The following is a 13,645-nucleotide window of genomic DNA, read 5'->3' as shown; positions in this document are numbered from 1 at the left end:
GAACATTTTTTCGTGAGTAAACAATGAATCAAAACTTCTTCTTCTTCTCTTTCAGCTGTTCCCGTTAGGGGTCGCCACAGCGGATCTGTTTCCATTTCTTCCTGTCCTCTGCATATTGCTCTGTCACACCAACCACTTGCATGTCCTCTCTCACCACATCCATAAACCTTATCTTAGGCCTTCCTCTTTTCCTCTTACCTGGCAGCTCCATCCTTAGCATCCTTTTCTCAATATACCCATCTCTCCTCAGCACATGTCCAAACCAATGCAATCTCGCCTCTCTGACTGTCTCCGAACCATCCAACCTGAGCTGACCCTCTAATATACCGATTCCTAATCCTGTCCATCCTTGTCACACCCAGTGCAAATCTTAACATCTTTAACTCTGCCACTTCCTGCTCTGACTCCTGCCTTTTTGTCAATTCCAGTCTCCAACCCATACAACATAGCTGGTCTCACTACCCTCTTGTAGACCTTCCCTTTCACTCTTACTGGTACTCGTCTGTCACAAATCACTCCTGACACTCTTCTCCACCCATTCCACCCTGCCTGTACTCTCTTTTGCACCTCTCTTCCACACTCACCATTACTCTGAACTGTTGATTCCAAGTACTTAAACTCATCCACCTTCGCCAACTCTACTCCCTGCATCCTCCCTCTCATTCACACATACATATTCTGTCTTAGTCCTGCTGACATTCATTCCTCTCCTCTCTAGATATCTCCACCTCTCCAGGGTCTCCTCAACCTTGTCCCTACTCTCACTACAGATCACAACGTCATCTGCAAACATCATAGTCCATGGGGCCTCCTGTCTGATCTCGCCTGTCAACCTGTCCATCACCATTGCAAATAAAGGACTCAGAGCTGATCCTTGATGTAATCCCACTTCCACCTTAAACTCATCTGTCACTCCCACTGCAGACTTCACCACTGTCACACTACCCTCATACATATCCTGTACCACTCTTACATACTTCTCTGCCACTCCTGACTTCCTCATACAATACCACAACTCCTCTCTAGGCACCCTATCATATGCTTTCTCCAAGTCCACAAAGACACAATGCAACTCCTTCTGACCTTCTCTATTTCTCTATCAACACTCTCAGAGCAAAAATCGCATCTGTAGTGCTCCTTCCCGGCATGAAACCATACTGCTGATCACTAATCTTCACCTCCCATCTTAACCTAGCTTCTACCACTATTCCCATAAGTTCAAGCTGTGACTGATCAGTTTTATCCCTCTGTAGTTACTACAGCTCTGCACATCACCCTTGTTTTTAAAAATAGGTACCAAAACACTTTTTCTCCACTCCTCAGGCATCCTCTGACTTTCCAAGATTTCATTAAACAATCTGGTTAAAATCTTCACTGCCATTTCTCTTAAGCACCTCCATGCTGAAACAAAACATATGAACCAATAATGACAAAACTGCAAAATTCAGAACATTTCAACCATAAAAGGTCAGTCAGACATTTGTCATTACAATCCACCAATATCAGTCAATATGCAGAAGTAAAATCCACCTGAATAATTCCACATTAAAGATATCTATAACTAATGAAAAGGTTGCTGCTAACAAACAACTCTATATTTCAATGTTTCATCTACAAATTCAGTGCCTGCTACCCTTAAAGAATAAATTGCCTAGGTCACATTAAAAAAAATAGGAAATGGATGGCAAACTGAAAACAAGTTCATAGTTACTAGGCATCTTATCCAAAAGAGGAGATACTCAGGACTACAGCGTCCCACCCCCTTAAAATATAACACAATATCAGCAATCCAAGCTCCTTAAACATTTAGCCTACATATTCAGTTAGCATTAAATGCAAAAGATGCACTGTGCCAAAATGTTTTGACAGCTACACTGAATCAAGAACTAATGAAAAAAAAATAAAGTTATTCCCATTCCCACTGCATCAAGCAAACACGAATTTCATCTGTCAGTTTGTATCAACTGAAATAAAAGGACCACAGCACACTAATTGCATATGTATGGGAAAGAGAACTTAAAAAAAAAAACATTGTAACTTAAGCTCTTTTAAAACAATTTAGTATTTCCCAGTAATGGGCTTCTTTCTACAAGAAACAATAGCCTGCATGACTACTACTTGTGTCTCAGTACTTCAACAATATTCACTAACTAGGAAGGCAGGGTAACAATGAAAGCTTTCTGGAATCAATACTTCCATGGAAACTATATGTCTGCTTAAAGTTAAACCAATTACTTGAGCTACTTTTTATCACAATTGCACCTCCTTGACACAGCCATTCTCCATTTCCTCATAGCTCTCACCAAAAGTTAAATCTGCCACCAAGCAGTTTAACGTATGACGTCTCTTCATATTGGCTGAAAAGCATGCTAATTTGTGAGGTTACTACTTAGTTGGGTATGGACATAAAATGTTTCAGAGATACTGTATTCATGTTCTTTACAGCGTGTGTATGTTGGGATGATCATGCGATTTTACTATCTTGTGCATGCATCTTGTGAGACTGTACTGCCATAAAAGAGTAGTGTTTGAGAAAAAATAGATTTCAAGTTGATATGAAGTCAAAATAAAATTATTACGAAACTGCTATATGCATCTTTTGGGGATTGCATTGCTTCTTTCTAATTAATGATCGATCAAGCTCTTTTGTAGTAACAAAGTTTGTCTGACAGATCATAGTTTTGGTATACTGTAGTCACTACATGAAATATACCTTCTAAGTATATTTCATTATGAAGAACGTTCCTAATTTTGAGTCTTGGACTGTATATGGTCATCGCTGTTAGACTTTGACAGTGGATGTCACATATTCAATGTTAAGAAATTTTTAAGTAATCTCCTTGGTATGTAGTAATGAATCATACTGATTTATTAAAATAACTTTTATATTTATTAAGTAACACACTAACCATCCAGTGAGCTTCCCAGTTGAAGTTATTAGCAAGTGTTTCACATTTGTCCCTTTGTTCTGCATTATGCGATGCAGTGTTCCACGTTTTTGGAGATGGAAGACTTTTAGAATTATGGGTCAATAAAGTGAGTGTGGTAGTCATTCTTTCATTCATTACACTCGAAATATTGTGCAGTATTCTTACCATGGGAAAACTTTATTTGGAAATATAGTAACTAGAATAAGGATATGGGTGGCAGTTGATTTAGCTGTGCTCATATGCAGACACAGATTTTAAGTAGCATTGATGGTTTGCCTTTGGGTATATATATATATATATATATATATATATATTTATTTTTTTCATCTAAGCAGCCTTCAGAGGGTCACACTGTTTTAGAGTTATTGTATATTTCTGAACATTGGGTGCAATAAATTGGTCCAGGTTCAAATTCAGGATGCGTAGTACAGAATTACTTGCCACTCCTGAAAATTTAAATGGAGAATTTTCTTGCTTTCGCAGACTGTAGGCTAGGAATATGCCATTATTTTTTTTTCGCACACCCCTAAACGACCAAGTGTGTAACCCAGGTTGGGAAATTGCTGTCTCAGACAATCTTGGTGTCATTTTTATAACTCGACCTTTCTAAACTGTCTATTATTAGCTGGCAAGTCACTTAGAGAAGCCAGACTCAAAAAAGTTCTGTATGTCATAAGGAGGTATGGGTGTGGACTGCAAGTATACAAAAGTGTTATAGGCTAGAGTGCGTTAAGTGGTCCAATGCAGTGGGAGTAAAAACCTTTTTATCCAACAATCTCCCAAGGCTCCACATCTCTTCCTTTCTCAACATCTTGTATACATAGTTTTTGCTGCACTAAGGCAGCCTAGAGTATGTTACATGGTTGTGGACAACTGACTACAGAGTCTGTCTGCAGTTTCATTATATTAACTTTTTTGCATCCTTTATTTTTAAGTTTGTTCTTATTTCTATTGATTTAAATTTCTGTGCAGTGCTTAGACTTGCGCATTTTAACAGGAAACTGAAGTTATCTTCTACAGGTTGCAAAATATGGGAACCCTTGCCTCTGAATTTGGGGACCAAAATACTCAAGATCAATTTTACAGAAACTGTATTGGCAGTTTCTTGGTGCCTCTACCTAGCCCTACTTTCTTATCTCTAAAGTGTGCAAGGATTTCATTAAAGGACCAGTAAGGGCATTAACTGAAAAATACACTTTTACCTTACCACGAAGTGCTACACAATGCAAACCTTCCAGCACAATAGTAACCAGTACTAATTTCACATTTTTCCTAATCCTGAATGCCCATCATGGGTTCAGACATACTGATGAGATATTTTCTTGGATAGCTATTTCTTACCCATTGTCACACCGCCAGCCCAGCTATTGGGAATTCTGTAAATAATTCTATTTGTGAATATTGATGTGATTTATACAGATGGGTGTGTAAAGTACTGAACTAAAGTAACCACAGCATGCCCTATTGGAAGAGAACAGGAATGTACCTACACTATTGTGACTGTTTAGATGTATATGTTTAACAGAAACTGGAACACAGGAGGTTAACTTGAGAAAATAGTTAAAACTAAATTGTTTCATAACCACATAATAAAAGAGATGTTACCTCTCAGGTATAGTGCAGTAGCAGACAATGTCTAGAGCTAGAAGTTTTTGTATTGTCTTGAAAGAGAAATAATTGCTAGGTTTAAGATGTAGAAGTGTTATTATTTCCAGGATCTGCAAACATCTGAGATATATATTTTTTTTCACAGGAAAATGCTAAATTTCTGTTAGTTTCTGACTAAGGGGGTTTAGCTTGGGAACTGAAGTCAGGTGACAAAAAGTGATGTCATTCAAGCTAACCCAGCAGTAATACCCGATATTAATTTAAGAACTCAAGAGACTGTGCATTTTTGTATTTGGTCTTTGACCAGAAAACATCCACTCACATCTGAAGTTGCCTTACTGTACGTTTTTAGGGGATAGTAACACTTTTAGGTTCAGATAGGAATACAGTAAAGTATAGCTTAGATGTTTTATATATTTGAGTCTGTCCTGCAATGTTGTTTTAAATATTTCCTGTGATTTTGAACTCTGATGTGAGTGATTACTTACTGAGTATTGTCTTGTTCTTTTATTATTAAAATAGATGTAAACATTTTAGTTGTGGCTGGTCTGTTTGGAGATATTTAAGCTCTTAGAGCACTTGCATATCTATTTGGTGACACTGTACAGGCCTCTCCTAAATAGCCTTGCTCTTGGTCAGACTACCATTTGGATTAATAGCAACATTACACAGTAGGATTGGACACCCTTTGTTAAGGGCCTTAAAATAGCTGATAAAGAGTTGGCTGGTTGCAGTGAAAACTACCTTATAGTCTGGGCAGAAGGGGGCATAGCTAGTGAACCTGTGCCAGCATTTTCCAGGTGTGTGTGTGTCTGTATATAAATCAAATCTCAAAGTTTGTGTGTGTGTGTGTGAAGCTACTTGTGCCAGGATCCGAAGCACTAGTTGGACAGGGTGCTGGAGGTCTTAGCTTGACCAATCAGCTGGGATCACAACCCTATAGCTGTGCTGGGGGAGTCTTATTGGGGATCTGGAGAAACTAGCTCCAGACTGACTGTGGTCTCTGTGTGCTCTTAAGGGAAATTGTACTTTACTATGTGTGTGTACTTGTCATCTTCGCAATGTGTACACCCCCCATTGCTGCTTGTGGTGAGGATTGAGGCTCCCCGATTCCTAGGCCAGTGTTGGGGCATCACATACTAATTGGTTGGCATTAGTGGGATATCCACATCATACATTAATTGGCTTGTAGTGGTGTGGATATTTAATTCTTGTAGCCTGTAAACAGTGATCACTAAGGAGGGTGTTTGCACTCTCAATCAGCCACACAGTGAACATAACTTCATATCACAACTGTTTTTTTTTAGCTTAGTCAGGGAGAGCAGGCAAGCATGTCAGCAGAAGAATATGGCAAGCTGACAAGGAACCAGTTGGCTAAGATGTGTCAGGCTAAAGGACCGGTGCACGCTAACCTGACTAAAGCAGAAATGATTACAGCCTTGGGCACAGCTGTATCACAGACCAGCAATCAGGATGACAACCAGGCTGGCCTTGGAGATGTACAATTCTCAGAAAATGGACAGTTCAACTTTTCCACAGAGGACTTAAAAATCCATCTGGAGTTAGACTTGAACTGGAGGCCAGGCATTTGGAAATAGAATCAGCAGAGAGACTGTGGCAGGAGACCAAAATGGAATGAGAAGCAACAGAGAGAATGAGATGTCTGGAAGCTGAAGAGAATTAGAGGCAGAGGCAATATGAAAAGGAGGTGCTGACTCTTCACCAGGGTTATGGAGGTAATGGGGAAGGGTGTAGCCAAACTCCAGAGCAACAAAGGTCAGTAAATTTCTTCCACAATTTACAGAGAGGAATAATTTTGAAAGTTTCATTCATATATTTGTAATGATATGTAAACAGTATAATGTTGACCAAGGCTTATGAGTATGGTTTCTGACCCCCTTACTCCATGGTAAAGCTGCAACTGCTATTTCTAAACTGTCCGATACTCATTGCTTAATTTTAATAGTCAAAAATTGTTTGTTAGAATTTTTATGTTAACACCTGAAGCTTATAGGAAAGCATAGATGCAAGGCAGATGAAAGTGTATGTGAATATATGGTGGGTGAGTGGATGTCAGGTCACCACTTTTGAAGGGCTGGCAGACCTTTTGATGAGGGAACCAGCCCTTAGCACTTTGCCAAAGGACATGATAATTTGGTTAGCAGATAGACAATGCAAATACTGCAGATGAGTTGGGGAAGAAGGGAGACCTATACCTAACAAGCAGGACATCACTGCACAGGAAAGGAATACCCACTGCTGCTCATGGTTCTAAGGGAACCCATGGTGGGCAGCCTAAACTGCCCCAACAGAGTCTACCAGTAGCAGGGGAAGCCACTAGTCCAGTACACGTCTAGGACCAAGGGTTAAATGTTTTAAATGCAGTAAGTGGGGGCATGTAGCATATAGATGTCTATGGAGGCAAGGTGGGGAACAAAAGGTGGGACAGCCATTAAGTGGAAATGACAGAATGCCAGCAGTAAGTTGCCTCAAAACAACAAGGGTACCAATCTACCACAACAGGTTATATCCTATCTTAGTAAATGCCATTACTAAGACAGAGAGAGAGGCTGTAACCTAACCATTGTTAAGCCTGCAATGGTTAGAGGAGCACTACTTGCTCGGGCAGACTACTCCAGTCAGAGCTTTAAAAGGGACCCCATTCCAAATACCTTCGGCTAGAGTTCACCTTGACTGGGAGGGTGGAAAAGGAAGCCAGCAAGTAGGTGTATTTGTGGATATCCCTACAGATGTCCTGATAGGGAATGATTTTGATAATGCAGTACCTTGTTTGCATGTAGTCAGACTTGTTGGCAAGCATGTGGGTCTGGTAGCCTGGGGCAGACCCAGACAGACCACAGATATGAAGCCAAGACTGGTGTGGTGGTTACTTCAGGGAGGGAGGGACCCTGTAGCAGTGAGACTGAAGGTGAGCCACAGCTGCTTGGAAGTACTGATGTTCCCTTGGACAGAGTTACTGCAAGGGCAGAAGTGAGTAGTAGTATAAAGGCTGACAGTGAGGCACCACTGTCAGATAATGCCAGACTTCCTGTGGAAGGGGAGCTGGGAAGGGTTACAAAGAGAGAGTTGAGACAGGTTCAGCTCTCAGACCCTACATTACAAGGCCTGAGGGAGGTAGCTAGTGAGGCACCTGATTCTCAAGGGAAGAGGGAATCTGTATACTGGGACAATGGGTTACTGTATACAGAGTGGACCCCCAAGGGAGGGCTAGAGGGTGAGAGAATACAGAAGTTGGTAATGCCCATACCTCTCAACTGTACAGATTTTTGCAGAATGTCCAGATTTTGGCCTCTTATTTTTGGTCCATTTTTCATAAACATGTGGTTTTCTGGCAAATTAGTGGTAAATCATTGCAGATTGCAGTTAGAAAACAGACATCTGAGTTTCAGACTTCATATTCATCAGAAAATTCATGCTAATGCAAAACCTGTTATTCTATCAATTTTCAAGTTTGTAAGATCAATATTTAAAAATTGTCCTTATTTTTGGGCCTTTGTCCCACTTTTATTTATGGTTTTGTCCAGATTTCTTGCTCTAAGAGGTTGAGAGGCATGAGCCTACCTTCTGGCACTCCTAGCCATAGCCCATGATATTCCATTTGCAGGTCATATGGGCATAAAATGTACAAAGAGATGTATTGTGTAGAACTTTTACTGCAGTACTTGTAAGCAGTACCAAAAGGTAGGCAAGGCAGGAGATAAAGTGAAAGCTCATTTGATGCCTTTGCCTGTGATTGAGGAGCTATTTCACAAAGTAGCAATGGATATTGGTGGGCCTCTGAATACCCCATGTTCCACAGGGAAGAAGCACATCCTAGTGATAGTAGATTATGTTACCAGATAGCCTGAGGCAGTGGTATTGTCCTCTACTGAGGCAGAAAATGTGGCAAATGCTTTGTTAGAGATTTTCAGCAGAAATACTGCCTGACAGAGGTGCCAATTTCACATCAGACCTGCTGGCTTGTCTGTGGAAGAACTGTGGAGTGAAGCACCTAAAGACCATTCCCAGACTAATGGTCCTGTTGAGAGGTTAAACTCTACATTCAAGACCATGCTACAGACATTTGCAGACCAGTTTAAGAGGGGGTGTGACAAATATCTGTCCCATCTGTTTGCTTACAGACAGGTTTCCCAGGAATCACCCTTTTAGTTGCTGTATGGGCATAGGGTGATCTAGATTTGATTTGAGATGAGTGGGAGGGCGTGTGAATCCCACAAACAGTCTGTTGTGGCATATGTCTTAAACCTCAGGACTAGGCTCAGGGAACTCATGGGGTTGGCCCAGGAGAACCTGGCAGAAGCCCAACAGCAGATAAAGGTCTGGAATGATAGGAATGCTCGAGCTAGAGGGTATGGGTGTAGGGCAGCAGGTAATGGTTCTCATTCCTGTCAGACACAACAAGCAGCAGGCAGCTTGAGAGGGACCCTTCAAAGTGGTAAGGAAGGTCAGTGATGTTAACTACATGGTAGAACTACTAGGTAGGAGGCAGAGGCATAAGTTGTACCATGTTAATATGATAAATGATGAAACCTTACCATGATAGGGAGGGGCCTTTGTGCTGAGTATTTGTAGTGGACGGCAGGAGAAGTCTGAGGGGGATCTGGTGACTGATCTCCCAAGTGAGGCTTGGACTGACACCTCAGTGGAAGGGGTAGCAATGTCCCAGCAGCTATCCTCTACCCACATTCAAAAAATCCAAGCAGTGTTACAGGAGTTTGGAGACATGTTCTCTGGGAAACCAGGGTGTACCCACCAGGTACAGCACCATGTAGATACAGGTTTGCAAAGGCCTATTAACCAGGCCTATATAAGTTGCCTGAGAGTCAAAGAGACACTGAGGGAGGAGATACAGGAAATGTTGGAACGAGAGGTAATCCAGGAGTCCAGGGAGGAGATACAGGAAATGTTGGAACGAGAGGTAATCCAGGAGTCCAGCAGTCCCTGGGCCTCCCCAGTGGTGCTGGTACCAAAGAAGGATGGCAGCACCAGGTTCTGTGTGGACTACAGAAAAGTAAAGTCAGAGTCAGATGCTTACCCCATGCCTAGGCCAGATGAAGTCCTAGGGCAGCTGGGTGGTTCTAAGTATTTTACCACAATTGATCTTACCAAGGGTTAATGGCAGGTGCCCTTGACTCTCAGTGCTAGAGAGGTCAGCCTTTTTAACTCCTTTTAGCTTGTATGAGTTCACGAAGATGCCCTTTGGGATGCAAAATGCCCCACCGATTTTACAGAGGTTGATGGATCATATCCTAGCCAGAGCAGGAGATTCTGTCCTTGCTTACCTAGAGGATATTGCCATCTACAGCCGCTCTTGGCAAGAGCATATTCAGCATATCATGGAGGTGCTAGGCAGACTAGAGAGAGCAAGGTTGACCATTAAGCCCAGCAAGTGTCAGGTGGGTATGGCAGTGGTCTCCTACCTGGGACATAGAGTAGGGAGTGGTAAGATCAGACCATAACATACCAAAGTTGAAGCCATTTAGGCATGGCCTGTCCTTGTTAAAAGGGCATTCTTGCGGACAGCAGGGTACTACAGAAAGTTTGTCCCCAATTATAGTACCATAACTGCTCCCCTCACAGACCTGACAAGGAAAAATAAGCCAGATAAGGTAGTGTGGACCCCAGTATGTCAGCAGACCTTCCCGAAGCTTAAAGGAGCTTTGGGAGGACCCCCTGTGTTAGCCGGACCAGATTACAGCAAATAATTTGTTGTGCAGGTGGATGCTTCAAACCATGTGGTGGGGCTCAGCCAGGTCTCCTCAGAGGGAGAAGAGTACCCAGTGACATCTCAGTCCTAATCTCCAACCCAGGGAGGAATGCTATACAGCTGTAGAAAAGGAATGTCTAGCTATAGTGTTGACACTGCAGAAACTTCAGCCATATACGTATGGAAGGAAATTCATTGTAGTTACCGACCACAATCACTTACCATGGCTACATCGAGCCAGCCATAATAATGCGAAGTTACTAAGGTGGAGCCTAGTGTTGCGGTCATATGACAGTGCAGCACCGCAGTGGGATCAGCAATGCCAACACAGATGGGCTCTCCAGACATACAATGGGGTGAGGTATTCCCAGACAGTCAACCCACTCAAGCAGAGTTTCTCAAGGGCCACTTGAAAAACTAGCTTGAGTTTTCACGGGGGTGGATGTCACACTGCCAGCCCAGCTATCAGGAATTATGTCATTTATGAATATGATATGATTTATACATAAGTATGTGTAAAGTACTGAGGTAAAATGTAACCACAGCATGCCCTATTGGAATAAAACAGGTATATACCTACACTATTGTGACTGTTTAGGTGTATATGTTTAATGGAAACTAGAACACAGGAGGTCAAGTTGAAAAATTCAGTGAAAATAGTTGAAATTAAATTGTTTCATAACCAGATAATAAAAAGAGATGTTCTCTCTCAGTTTCAGTGCAGTAGCAGACACAATGTCTAGAACTGGAAGTAATTACTAGGTTTAAGATGTATAAGTGTTTTATGACTTCCAGGATTTGCAAACATCTGAGAGGTGTGTATTTCTTCACAGGGAGATGCTAAAATTGTTAGTTTCTGACAAAGGGGGTTTAGCTTGGGAAGTGAAGTCAGGTGACAAAAGTGATGTCGTTTAAGCTAACCCATCATCAGTAATATTCAATATTAATTTAAGAACTCTCCGAGAGAAACTGTGCATTTTGCATTTGATCAGGAAACATCCACTCACCTTTGCATTTGAATTGCTGTAAGTTTTTAGGGGATAGTAACTCAGATTCAAATAGCAATATAGTAAAGTATAGCTTAGATGTTTTATTTGAGACTGTTCTGCAATGTTGTTTTAAATATTTCCTGTTATTTTGAACTCTGATGTAACAGATTACTTAGTGAGTATTGTCATTTTTTTATTATTTATTACATATATTTAAACCCTTTAATTGTGACTGGTCTGTTTACAGATATTTAAGCTCTTAAGAGTACTTGCATATCTATTTGGTGACATTGTACTGGCCACCCTAACAGCCTTGCTCTTAAGACTATCATTAACAGTAACATTACATAGTAGGATTAGACACCCTTTAAGGGCCTTAAGGTAGCTGATAAAGAGTTGGCTGGTGGCATTGAAAACTACCTTATAGTATGGGCAAAAGGGAGCGTAGCTAGTGAACCCGTGCCAGCCTTTCCAAAGTGTGTGTGTGTCTGTATATAAATCAAATCTCAAAGTGTGTGTCAGCTGCTTGGCAGGGACCTGAAGCTCTGGTTGGATACAGAAGGTGCTGGAGGACTTAGCTTGGCCACTCAGCTTGTATCAACTCTACAGCTGTGCCAGTGGGGAGTCTTATTGGGGAACTAGAGAAAGTAGTCCCAGACTGACTGCGATCTCTGTGTGCTCCGAAGGGAAATTGCACTCTACTGCGTGTGTACTTGTCATATTCGCAGTATGTATGTCCCTCCCCCCCCCCCACTGTTGCCAGTGGTGAGGATTGAGGTTCCTTGATTACTGGGCCAGTGTTGGGGCGACACATCCATAATGCATTACAAGGGTACAGCTAATAAGATTACAATGTCGTACTGTGTGTCTCATACCAGTTACATTCATTTAGACTGGAAACTGTGAAAAATATTAAGTCTGAGAATACTCAATTAAAATGCCCAACTTGCAGTGATTCTTACATGCATTTCCTGCATATGTCATGTGTAATACCATCTATGAAGTTATTGAAAAGGAATATGGAAATAAAGATAATTTATCTTTTTTTTAAAAAAAAAAGTGATGTTTTATGATCATTTAAGAAACCTGACAAAAAAGCTGAAATTATCTTCTACAGGGTGCAAAATAGGAGTGCCCTTGCTACTGAATTTTAGGACTAGAATATTCAAAATTAATTATACAGAAACTGTGCTGGCAGTTTCTTGGTGCCAGAATCTAGTACAATTTTCTTGTCTCTTAAGGGTGCAATTCTCCCAAAGCTCCACATCTCCTTCTCTCTCTTTACTACTAAGCAGACATTATGTCCTCTTTTTCTAATTTAGTAGTAGTATACTTCTTGGCTTTTAAAGCTCAGCCAATCAATAGTTAACAGGTTTATTCATTTTCAGACTATAAAAGGATTAATAGGTTTATGACTCCATGAAATGGAAAGGACTTTGCTTCATATGACAGCACAGCACCAAAAAATATGAATTTTAAGCATGACTAGCTTTATGACCTCAGTGGGTGTGAAATGACAAAACAAAAAAAAAGAACCAAGGGGAACGTGCTGTGTTTGTTGTGCACTGTGATGCAATAGCACAGGAGACAGATTTCTTAATGTATCATGGAATTTTATTTAGTCTCAACATGGTGTGTACTGAGGAAACTGAAAAGGACAGAAATGCCAAAAATTAGACGAAACTGCTAAATCATGCTTTTTTAATGAAGTGTGGAGATCATTCACTATGGATGGACTGTCCCTTTAAGTAAAAGAATCAAAGGTGGACAGGCCACTCCTGGAAGGTACCAACACAGTGCAGTGCTTCAGTCAAGAAAGTTAGTAACCCAGGAAAGAAAGATGACCTCATAGACTACACCCAATTAGGTAATACACTTATCTTCCCCATTAAACTCACTTTTAATATGCAGACACAGAAAGCATGTATCGATATTATAAAGCCTCCAGTATTAAAGGACCAGTAGGCTCAAGTAGATAGGGAAAGCAAACTTCTAGCCTCACAATGCTAAGTACCATTTACGGTGCTTCAGGTCTTCAAAGGTGGCAACACCTCCTTATCCTGAGGGGGTATTAACAGTTCAGCCCTCCAAAATGCTCCAACCACTGCCCTCTCTAATCTAGGCTATTTTAAGTAATTCCATTGCCTCCATCACAATCATAGCAAACAAATGACATCCGTTCCTAAACTCAAGCCCACTTCCTCATTCATGAGCATCACAGTAGTACTGATTCATCCCACTTACTTTTGTGCCTTGGTCTAAAGTCACAATTTATTCAGTCACAAATTATTCAATACCCTTAAATGGTCGGCCACACACTTATGCTAGCATTCACATTTTCCAAACCTTGGGCAAAACACTACACAAAGCTCTACTGCTAAAATATCCAG

The sequence above is a fragment of the Protopterus annectens genome, chromosome 1.part2 (genome assembly GCF_019279795.1).
Source record: "Protopterus annectens isolate FY-2018-M chromosome 1.part2, PAN1.0, whole genome shotgun sequence".
NCBI classification, from domain to species: Eukaryota; Metazoa; Chordata; order Ceratodontiformes; family Protopteridae; genus Protopterus; species Protopterus annectens.
Note: the sequence above shows the minus strand (reverse complement) of the source record.